The sequence below is a fragment of the Camelus dromedarius genome, chromosome 7 (genome assembly GCF_036321535.1).
Source record: "Camelus dromedarius isolate mCamDro1 chromosome 7, mCamDro1.pat, whole genome shotgun sequence".
In the NCBI taxonomy this organism is placed as follows: domain Eukaryota; kingdom Metazoa; phylum Chordata; class Mammalia; order Artiodactyla; family Camelidae; genus Camelus; species Camelus dromedarius.
The window spans coordinates 41,809,435-41,821,886 of NC_087442.1; the positions used below are offsets into that span (position 1 = coordinate 41,809,435).

The 12,452-nt window shown below is 39.8% G+C and overlaps 1 long non-coding RNA gene across 9 annotated transcripts in view; it reads right to left on the minus strand.

Moving 5' to 3' along the window:
- Window positions 1-12,452, minus strand: part of LOC105095836 (uncharacterized) — a 37,913-nt gene that overhangs the window by 13,397 nt on the left and 12,064 nt on the right. For 6 of the 9 annotated variants that reach the window (XR_010381644.1, XR_010381646.1, XR_010381645.1 and 3 more), the window contains exon 2: window positions 373-478. This is a non-coding gene — a long non-coding RNA (uncharacterized LOC105095836). Of the gene's footprint in view, window positions 1-372; window positions 479-2,767; window positions 3,010-12,452 lie in introns of all 9 variants that reach the window. The other 3 variants (XR_010381640.1, XR_010381641.1, XR_010381639.1) reach the window with 1 other exon arrangement.

The window sequence follows — 12,452 nt, forward strand, 5'->3', positions numbered from 1 at the left end:
TGACAGTACCCAGATCAGCCTTGGCAAGAAGAAGTCCATCTTGTTGAGCCCATGCATAGCTTCCATTCCTGCCACAATGGCCACATTCTACATGAGCCTATCAAGCAAGCCTCGAGATGGCTGGGAACGGGGCTGATTGACATCCACAGAATGGGCCATCCCATCCAACTGATTGCTGAGAGCCTCATCAGTGGATGCCCATGGTGAGCAGAGAGAGAGATTCATTGGCAAGCCTCTTCTTCAGACTCTCTTGTCACCAATATACCAATCAAACCACTAGTCACCCATTAATTGGTATAAACCCCTACCTCTAGCCATCTCTCCATCCAGTCAAAGTGAACAACCACTCAGCATTCAGCCTTAAGAACTTACCACATTCCTGATTTTGTCAGTATGCTTCAGTAGTCCGCATCCATCTGGTGCCTTCAAATTGTAAGGGACCATCTGTGAACTTGGACCAAACATTTTCTTCCTTTAGCTGTCAATTCCAAAAGGACACAGGTGTGAGTTGAGGAAGAATTACAATGCAGCAAGAGGAGGTGCTATGGGGGTCTGGGCTGCCTGCTCATGGACCTTACTCGTATATTCAGAACCTGCTTGATTCCAATCTGGTACACACGATGTACCAGTGTACGGTACATAGAGATGATGGATTGCTGCTGTGCATGCTGAGCCTTATGGCTTGGCAAATCTGTGTGTTAGTTATCTAATATTGCATAACAAATTATCCCCAAACTTAGCAACAAGCGTTTATTATCTCTCATGGCTTCTGAGAGACAGGAATCCAGGAGCAGCTTAGTTAGAAGGATCTGGCTTAGGGTCTCTCACAAGGTTGTAGGCAAGCTCTCAGCCAGTGCTTTACCCACCTCAAGGCTTACCTATACATGCTGTAGACCAGTGATTCTCAAACGGGGGCAGTTTTGTTCCCCTGAGGATATTTGGCAATGTCTGTAGAGCTTTTTTGGATATCACAACAGATGCTGCTGGAATCTAGTGGGTCGAGGCCAGGGATGCGGCTAAACATCCTACAATTCTCAGAATAATCTCCCACATCTAAGAATTATTTGTCCCCAAAATGTCAATAGTGCTGACATTGAGAAACCCTTTTCTTTCTGTGGTCCCTCACAAAACTGGCAGCCTTGTGGGTTACTTTGAACAATACACTCAAAAAGGGTATGTTATCTCAAAAAGCAAGATGTGGGACACATTGTGGCTTTTTCTTGGGGGTGGGCGGTACGAAGCGCAGCAATTTGCCTTTCAACTGCAGAGGAAATGCTAGTATTTCCCAGACCACTGGACCCCTAGAAACTTCGTTGAGGTAGTACACTTTTGATTTTTCTTGGGGTTTCTCTCCCGCCCTCTGGCACATACGTCTTATTAAGGCATCATGTGCATGCCAATTCCTGCTCACCATGTCAATAATGTCATATATCGGCATGACATTCTGGGGAATAGCATGACGATCAAGGCCCCTGCAGACTAGAGCTTGTCAGAGAGCAGAAGAGTCGCATAGGCCTGAGGTAAGACTGGGAGGGCGTTCTGCCAATCCTGCAGTGGAGAGCAAACTCCATCTGGTGAGCTTTGCCAATCTTGCGTATTGAGAAAAGCCTCTGCCAGACCAATAGCTGCATTCAAAGTGCCAGAAGCTCTGTTGTGTTATCCAGTAAGGAGACTACATCTGGCCCCGCACCTGAATAATTCTACAAGAACCCACAGTCAGCCTCCAATAACCGTTTTCCTTCTGCACCTGCCAAACAGATAAGTTAGATGAAGATATGGTAGGACAACCCCTGCATTGTTCAAGTGTTAGCTGGAAATACTAATCTCTGTAAGTCCCCCAGGGATATGGTATTGCTTTCAGCGCATGCTTATGTAGGAAGAGGAAGTCGCAGGAAGCTTCTGTGTGGCCCTGCTTACCATAACAAGGCCCACTACGCAGGTCAGGAAATCAATATGGGGGTTCTTTTCATTGCTGAGGACACCGATAACCACTCTATTCAGGAATGGTAAAATAATCGTAGTGTGGGTGAGTGGACCCATTGTGAGGCAGCCACAGGCCAAAGTTTCATTTATTACTTGATTACCACAAGGGACCCCCTCTCCCAGTGGTCCAGAGGCATGTTGGGACTTCACAGATGAGCATCAGCTCAGAATTAATGTCCAGAAGTTCCCCAAAGGCCGGATATTCCCCCTTTAGCAGTGCATAGTTACCCTCGTAAATGGCTGCAGATCTTTTGGGAAAGACTTAAAGGAAGATTTATGCTGGATACTCACAGCAATTTTATAGGGCCCCTTCTTGAGCCTTCCCAGCCTCTCCTTCATGTGAGGTTAGAGCACTCAAACCTCAGCGTGCACAGGAATCAGGTGAAGTGTTGCTAAAACAAAGACTCCTGGACCCACCTCCAGAGTATTTGTGTCAGGAGGGCTGGGGCAGGGTGCGAAAATTTGCATTTCTAACAAATTCCCAGCTGCTGCCGCTACTCCTTGGACACAGTTGCAAAATCAGTGATCTAGGGGTTTCTGTGTCTTTGAACCGATTCAGATGTGAGACTTGGGTGATGAGCTATGACTCTACATCGAACAACTCAGGTTACTATTCACTAGACCTAGAGATTTCTCGGTTACATAAATCAAGTGATTCTTAGTGGCCCATCTGTTTTGGTCCTAGGGCCATTATGAACAATGAACAAACATCAAAGATTCTTCAGTGCTAAAGTACTCTGCTTGTTGCCCCAGACACTCTGCCCTTTATAGTAAATGCACTCACCCTGCATCTGGCTGTTAAGGGCTGCCACTTGGCTCTGCCTGTCCAGGAGCCTGTCACTTATTGAAATTGAGAAGTCTATTTTAATGAAGGTGTCTTCTTTTATCGGTGGGTTTCTTAAGAACCCCCAAGTAAAAGATTACTGTAAAACATCTGCCACATCTGAAGAAGACTGACCACGATGATATCAACCAGGAAAGACCTTTTTCATTCTTCTTATCATTCTGTCTCCCCAAATCTCCATCCTGGGGGATGGCAAGAAACTGTGGTTAGCATGATAGAGCAATAATAGAAGCCCTGTAAGGGGAAAAAGAGAAAAAGCTGACCACAACCCACTCCTACTGCAGGCTTATGGGATAAGAAGATTTATCTGCAAAGCAACGTTTTGATTATTACATGGAATTTAATTACTAAAATGAATATTTTTTTTTGTGATTTAAAGTGACTGACTAGAGATCCATTTGTATTATTTAAGAGTAACCAGAGAACTCAGGGATCTGTCTGAATTTCCATCCAGGTGATGGTAAAGAAATAGCCCATGGAGTGGATTATAGAAGTTACTGGGAAATACGAATAAGGTGCTTTGCAATTGAACCCTCTAAGATCTGCTTGTTCAATGTACTAGTTATAATGGCAAATGATGTGGAAACACGTAGAGATGGTTATATCTCCATAGAGAAGGCAGGAGATAAAACAATGTGCTCCCAGACACAGCCACGGCTTCCCAGCAGGTCCCCAAAGGAGATAGGCAGCTGTGGATGGTACCATCTGGAGCCCCGAGGATTCCACTGTAGCCTAGAAGCACATTTGTGGGCTTTTATACCCTCCTGACCCTCCCTCACACCTGTTTGTTCCAGAGACTAGGCTAATGTGCCTACATATTCATGGGATGCAAAACAACACCGTGTGTTTCTGAGCGTTAACTAGGTGCATGGGTGAAATGAAACGCAACTTCTCGGAGTTTTGTCTAGGAGGCTCAGGATTCAGATCGGCCTATGTTCCATTCCTCAATGTCCCAAAACCATTTATTGGAAAGTATATCATTTCCCTTCTTTTCAGTAAATGCTAAAACAAGCATTTTATTTGTAATTTCTTTTTTTAAGTTTTTTTTTGGGGGGTGGTAATTAGTAAAACAACCATTTTAAAGAAAGCATTTACATATATAGGTAAGTCCACTTCTGGATTCTGTTCTTTTTTTCCCTTAGATTCCTTAGCCTATGCCTGCACTGGCACCAGAAGAATAGCAAAAATGCTAATGGGACTAGAGCAGAGAGAGACAGATGCAGAATAATAAGAGATGAGATCAGAGAGGGGGGTTTTCAGGGGGATGAGGGAGAGTACATTCTGCCTTTAAACTCTGAGAGCCATGGAAGAGTTTTGAGAAGGGGGTGATGTGATTTGATAGCTATTAACAAGATCACTCTGGCTGCCATGTTGTTCTACGGAGAACAGACAGTGTGGGAAAGAATGGAAGTGGGAAGTTACTGAAATAGTCCAGGTGAGAGATGACAGCTGCCTGGACCAAGGTACTGGAGGATGAAGTGAGGAGACGTGGTCAGAATCTGACAGGGATGAGATTCAAAGACTGGAACCTGGGGCCACTCCAACATCAAGATGTCATGAAGATGGGAAGAAACCAACAAAGAAAAGCGAGAAGGAACAGCTTGTGTGGTTGGAGGAGACTATGGCATCACTGAAGCCAAGAGAAGATGGTAGTCCAAGAAGAATGGATGAAGCAACTCTATCAAAACTGCTGACAAGCAGAGCAAGATGAAGACCAGGAATTCATCACTATAGCAGTGGTCATTGGTGACCTGCCGAGAGTAGTTCTGATAAAGCAGTGAGGCTGGAAGTCCTAACTGGAGAAGATTCAGAAGACAGAGAAGAGAAAGATTAGAGATAGTAAGTGTAGACATCATTTTTCTAGTAGTTTTGCTGCAAAAGGGAAGCAGACAAATGGGTGAGTAATCAATGGGTTTTTTTTTTTCATTTAAGGTTTTTTTTCTTTTAAGATGCAAGAAATGATAACATGTTCATATTCTGATTGGAATGATCCAGTAGAGTGGGAGACACTGATAATGTAAGATAGTAAAGAGTGAATTACTAAAATGATGTACAGGTGTCCACTCAGGCAAACAGGCACCCTCAGACCCTTCTGGGGATACTGCATATTGGTTCCAGCTTTTTGAATGGAAGTATGGCATTACATATCAAAATAATAGATGCATATATTCTTGGACACAGCAGTTTTATTTCCAAGATTCTAGTCTGCAGATCTATTAGCATCTATGTGCAAAGACATAGTTATATGTTATTTATTAGACACTGTAGATAATATCAAAACTCTAGAGATAGATAGATAGATAGATAGATAGATAGATAGATAGATAGATAGATAGATAGAGGATGGTTAAATCCATACCAGGAATACTATGCAGCATTGAAAATGAGGTTAATCTACATGTACTTGTTCTAGAAAAATCTCCAAAATTACTAAGGTGGAAAATATCAAGGTACAGAAGAGTATGTGGTACTCTTTCAACTGCGGGAAAAAGCAGGAAATAAGATAATACATCAAGAGAAAGTTACATACGAAGCATGTATGTTTACATGTGCTTGGAATACTTCTGAGAGATGGCGACTTACTTTCCATTTGGGTGTCTTTTTCTAATTCTTCAATTATTTTTTAAAAGCGTATTTATTACTTTTCATTTAAAATTAACAAAAATCTTTGCTAAAGGAAAAAGTAAATTTAACAATTTGATCTGTGCATCATTTTATTAATATATGGGAAATTTTCTTGTATAACATTTAAAGGAGAAATGCCATTATCTTCTAGGTTGTTTGGAAGGTAAGGGGAAAAAACCCTTCTAAACTGATTTGCACTGAGCCAGATCTTTATTCAATAATTTGCAACACTGAAATATAAATTCTCCTTATGCATACCCAATGTAAACGATTTTTTAGTTTCAAAGTGCATTTCTGTTGGGCACACAATAGGCATCCCATGAAAACTTGCTGGGTTGAATTGAATCACTCATTAGATGACTGTCAACCCTAAGCATTGGGAAATGGAATTTAAATACAAAACGTTGAGGCTTACTTCTTTTACAGGTGCGTTTGTAGGTGTGGATACATGTATGTGTATTTAATATAATTAGAGCCTTTTCTTTTTGCTTTTAGTTTATTGGACAGAATATAAGGGTTCTATGAACAAAACCAAAAAGTCATTTTGATACAAATTAGCAAACTATTTAATCATATTATTAACAATGAGGAAGTTATCAATTAGGGACAGAAAAAAAATGAGACAGAGAAGACCAATTTCCAGAAGCAGAAATTTATTCTTGAGGATATACTATACTGAATTAGGAGAGTATTTTAAACATAAAGGTTTTCATTTTAATAGTTCTTTAAAATAAAGAACTATATCCATTAGGTACTTGTGAAAACAGAAAGTGGAAATTCATCATTTTTAGTCTGTCAGTTGGAATCTCATATTTAGTACTTTCATGAGCCACATTCCCATTGAAGACCACATTGATGATCTTGATGGATGACAAGACCTTGAACTGCCTTCTGAAACATCAAGTAAGACTGCATTCCTTTCTATGTTTTTAGTATTAAGCATACTTACTGTCATCAAATCTTTTGAAAACTAGCACTCTCTGCCACATAATAGCATCATATATAATGTTCTCATTTCCCAACCTTAAGGATATTTTAAGCATTAGGAATTTTCTGCTGTTTGTCTAAGCTTGCATGTTTTTTCTTTCCCTGGTTTACTGAATTATTTATTAGTTACATAGTATTTATGCTCTGCCCTAAGTACCAGTATTCATGCTCCTCGTTTGCAGCTGGAGTACAGGTACCTTATTCTGTTTCGTGATCAATTTTAAAGCTCACTAGAAGCTAAGGAAGCAATCATTCATTGTGATGGAATTGCTGGGATGGTAGCATATTTTCAAAAACATTAAGATTTTGCTTTGAACATTGGGTCTATTTGTTGCTTTTCTGTTTGTTAATAGACAATGATATATAGACGATATATAAAATATTTACACTAAGGTGCAGTTATTTGTAGGCAAGATCTATACCATGACAGGCTTCCAAAACAAAAAAAAGCTGAAATTTAGCTTGCTGACAAAATGCTCATCTACTTGATTCAAACAGGAATTGACTGATGGTGCATATATATGAGTCTACGCAGGATGCTGGAGACTAGCATTTTTCAAACTTAATGGTGCAAAGGCACCAGCTGGGGATTTTGTTACTGTGCAGAGTTGGAGTCACAGGTCTGGAATGGAACCAGACATTCTGCATTTCTAACAAGCTGAGGCTGCCAAAGACCTCACCTTGAACAGGAAGGTATAGAGCAGTGGTCCTCAACTCTGGCTGCATGTTATGAGCTACCATCCTAAAAGAAATGGAGATGTTCAGGTCCCACTTCAAATCAACTGAATCAGAATCTCTGGGCATGGGATTCAAGCACTGCTAATTTTTTTTAATGTTCCCCAAGTACTATGTCCTCCTCAAATTCATATGTTGAGGCCCTAACCTCTAATGTGATGGTGTTTGGAGATGGGGCCTTGGGTAATTGGGTTTAGATGAAGTGATGATGTAGGGCCTTCGTGGTGGCATTAGTGTCCTTATAAGAAGAGACACCAGAGAGCTTGTTTTCTCTCTCTCTCTCTGTTGTGTGAGACACAGTGAGAAGGCAGCCATCTGAAAGCGAGGCCTCCCCAGAACCCAGCTATGCTGGCATGCTGATATTGGACTGGCAGCCTCCAGAACTGTGAGAAAACAAATCTCTGTTGTGTAAGCCACACAGCCATGGCATTTTATCATGGTAGGCTGAGCGAAGACACCAGGCGAGTCTAATAATATGCAGCCTAGGTTGACAACCGTTGTTGTAAAGAGTACTGAGGTGGCATGATCCTAACTCTGTTCTAGGACACTTAAAACCTACCTGGGGAGTTAAGACTTGGACCCACAAAAGTAATAGGTAGTCAAGTGCAAGACTGGGTCAGAGAGGTAAAGAGTATTAAGAGATCCAGAATAAGAGAGCAGACAGAGTTGGGGTGATGAGGGAAGAAGGCTTTGTTACTTCTTAAAAGAGTTTTGCCAAGAACCAAATATTTAAAAATTAAAGGCATAATTTACATGATATAATAATAATTTACATGATATTAAGCATTCAGTTATGACTTTTGATCACTGTATACACTCATATAATCAATCTCAATCAAAATACAGAACATTGCCATCATTCCAGAGAGTTCTTTCGTACCTTAATCCTATCCAAGGTTCCTACCACTCACAGAGGCAACCACCACGCTGATTTTCAATCACCATAAATTAGTATTTTTTTTTTTTACCATAAATTAGTATTATTTGTTTTGGAACTTCATATAATTGGAATCACAGTATGTACTTTTTGTGTCTGGCTTCTTTTATTCAGCAGAATTATTTTGGGATTTATCCACATTATTACATGTATCAATATATGTCATTCCTTCTTACGGGCAGGTGAACTTCGATGGATATACCACAATTTGTTTATCCGTTTCACTGCTGATGGACATTTGAGTTGTTTCCAGCTCAGGACTATTAGTAATAAGGCTAATATGAATATTCTTCTTAAATTCTTTTTTAAAAACATATTTTCATTTCTCTTGGGTAAATACTTAGAGGTGATATTTCTTGGCTATGGGATAGACATAGTTTAACAATAAAGAAATTGCTGAACAGTTAGTTCCCCAGAATGACTGTATCATTTAATGCTCCCCCAGCATTGTACAAGAGTTCTAGTTGCTCCATATTCTCACCTAGTGTTGTCAAGATGTTTTAGTTTAAGGCCCCACTTTTTTAATGCACTCATGTGGGTGTCGAGACCAAGACCATCAAGAAGCAATTTAGCATAATAGTTAAGAATATTGAGTCCTTGGATGATAATCTAGAAACATAAAGAGAATTATTGATGTAATAAGCCTTTGACCCAGCAGTCCAACTTCTAGGAATCTGTCTGCATTTATATCTGCTCAGTGCACTGCAACATTGTTTGCAATAATAAAAGGTTAGAAAGAATGCAAGAGTTCAGTAACAGGCAACTGGTTGAATCAACTGCAGTACCTTACACAGTGGAGTTCTAAGAAGTTCTAAAGAAAGAATGAGAAAGGTTTGTATGTACTGATACAGCGAGATCTCCAGAACACACCATTAAGTGAAAAAAAAAAAAAGCAAAGGGTATGTGTATGAAGTGGGGAGGGGTTAAAATAAGGCTACAGATCTACACCACACACACATGCACACACACAGACACATGTATGAAAAAGGTCCCCACTACACTGGACATAAAAATAAGAAACTAATAAAATATGGATATGTGTAGAATGAGAGAAGGGAGCATGGGTGGAAATAAGACTTCTCTGTGAACATTTTTCCAGATAATTCTGACACTGAATTATATAAACACATCACCTATTAAAAAATACAAGTAAAAAAACCCTAGAATTGAAAAACCTAAACATATATCCAATTGGTAACATGGTCACACAGAAAAATTGTAGAAAGGAATACCCTGATTTTGCGAAAATCTGTGAGCTCATAATGATACTCGGAAAGAGACAGAAAAAAAAAATCAGTTGTCATCATTGAGGTTGTTATTAAATTCCTCCCTTGAGAACTGACAATGAAAGGAAGAAGCACTTCTGCTTCCCCAGCCCAAAATGTTCATCAAGGTAACCAAATACATCTAGCTGATTAGGGAAAGCATCTCTTCACTAAGAAATGGCAGCTAATTAATGTAGAAAAATGACAGCATTAGACAAATCACCATTTTGCGATTTCCAATGAACACTAATTCAGCAAGGATTGTCAAATGGAGTTGGCCAGTAGGCGAATAGTTGAGGGGAAACTGCACAACTGTATGATGTTAGAGTAAATCCCAGAACACTTTCTGGTCACAGGGGAATAACATCCCTCTGGCAGCAAGCTTGGGCTGCCATCCCATAACCAGAGGACAGTCTGAGTTTCAGTATATAATGCTGGGAACCAGATGGCACGCGCCTCCTGATGCAGTACCATATGAAACACACAACAGCACCCACAATGTATTCTAGACAAAATTTATTAACATGAATTGACCAAGCTCTTTGATGTAACTTCCAATTTACAGGAAATTCAGGGGACAGAGGAGCAAGCCAAGTGACCACACGAGGAAGCAATCAGACAACACTGAGAAGGAAAATCAGTAGATGAAAAAAAAGGACTGTTACAGATTTAAAATACCTAAGGGACATACAAACCATTAAAAATGCTTGGCCCAGACTGAAATCCTGATTTGGACAAACCAGCTTTGGAGGAATAGTTAGGACATTTAGGGTAATTTCAATATGATTGTGCTATGAGATGCTATGAAAATTTATTGACAAGGAAAGAGAAAGATTATTAAAGGAAAACAAGCTGTTTACAAAAGCATGATCTTGTTTTAGTAAAAAAAAAAAAATGTATAAAAGGATCCAGAAATATAAAGATTAGCACTTAACAGTTTTTAGTTGGTGGGTGTATTAATCTTCTCTTGCTCCCACACAAATTACCAAAAATGTAATGGATTAAAACAATAAAAATGTATTACCTTATAGTTCAGTAAGTAAGATGTGCAGCATGGTTGCACTGAGCTAAAATCAAGGTGTGGACAGGGCTGCATTCCTTTCTGGAGGCCCTAGGGGAGAATCTGTTTCTTTGTCTTATCCAGCTTCTCGAGGCCGCCCACATTCCCTGGCTCACGGACCTTTCCCATTTCAAAGCCAGCAACAGCACATTACGTCATCCTGAACTTCTCTTCTGCATCCCGCTGGCATTTTGGGGGGCCTTGGTGATAACTGGGCCCATCAGCATAATTCAGGATACTCTCCCATCTCAAGGTCAACTGACTAGAAACTGTAACTCGACCTGCAACCTTAATTCCCCTTTGCCATGTAACTTAACATGTTCACAAGGTCTGGGGATTGGGACATAAATATCTTCGAGGGGCCATTATCCAGCCTACCACAGTGGGAATATGGTGTTTATTTTCTTACTGTTGTTTATCTGTATTTTCTGGCTTTCTACAATGCACACATACTGCTTCTGTAATATCAAACATCTATTCTTCATTTTAAAATAAGTATAGTGATGGGGGAGGAGGCAATGCTATAAGTGGTAATATTACAGAGATCATGAAAATATCCCTGCAGTAGGACTAAAGAAAACATGTGACCTAATTATATGTGAATAGGTGTTGGTGGCTTGGAAAATTTCCACTGACAAAACCATATTAAAAAATGATATAGTTCAAACAATGTGTATGAAATGGTAGATGATAGTCTGGAAAATGTTATGTATCAAGAAAATGACTCTAGTGATGCCAAGGACACTGTGGTCAAAGATTCATTTGAAAAGTGTGAATAAAATGTGAGTTCAAGTCCCAGCTCTGTCACTTGCTAGCTGTGCAATCTTGTGCCAGCTATTTAACCTCTCCTTGCTTCCATTACATTATCTATAAAAGGAAGCTAATAACTGTACTTTCCTTCTGGGGTTATTGAAGAATTAAATGATTTAATACCTGGAGAGGACTTAAAACTGTTGCTGGCACATGGCAAGCACTCTGTAAATGCTAGTCATTATTGGCTATTATTCTGGCAGGTGTTTGTAGCCACCTGTTTCAGATGGAAAACCACTCTAGAATTTTAGTTAAGCTGGTACTTATATTCCATCACCTCTGAAAATCATGAGACTCATATCAATGGGGTTCCTACACCCAAGGATGTTAGGGTAATTACCCTGAGGGTTTCACTACTGGAGTTTTTCCCAAATGGCTGGGTTCCCAGGAAACATCCCATCCGTGCAAGCACAGTGGCTAAATAATCATTTTGAAGTTTCAACAGTTATTTAGCTCAGAATCATCAATATACCTAATGGTGCTTACAACTATGGGGTTCTAACACCTGTATCCTCTCAGAAAGACACGTTTAATAATTTGTTAGTTTGATAACCTGGGGGCAAAGAAAACAAGTTTTTCCAAGAGGGTGAGAGACTGCAGACAACTTCAGTATATATTATCCTGCTCATTGTGAATTAATACAAAACCAATTGGATACCATGAGTTGTTGAGATCAGTCAAGAACAAATAAAGCACCATATTTAAAGAATTTTATCATTAACAATTCTAATGATATTGAATAATGTTCCATGAAAGAAATGCAACAGACTCCTTAATGTTTAAAGCTGGAAGGGATCTTTGTGATCATTTCAGTCCAGTGTGTCTCAAACTAGATTAACGGTCCTACCTGCCATCTTTCTTTTCTTTTTCTTTGGCAAGTATAATTTGTTCCTTTTTTATTGATGATAAAATGAACCACTGGTTGGAGAGACTGTCACGTGGTTCACAGTCAGAGACCTACAAAAATCTGTAGGATTTTTCCAAGCCTTGAACATGCTCTTGTACACTGAGTCTCTCTAAGACCAAGAGCTAGTATACGACCCATCCTGACCACAGAATCTCCTCCTTTTTTGCCCTCATCATCTTTTCACTTCACCAGGGCCACTACTGCTGATAAGAACCCTCTGGACAAATACTGGTGTATTATAACCACACTTCATAAAGCAGGATGCCCAGAGCGGCCAAATGGTTCACTGGGTGAACTCA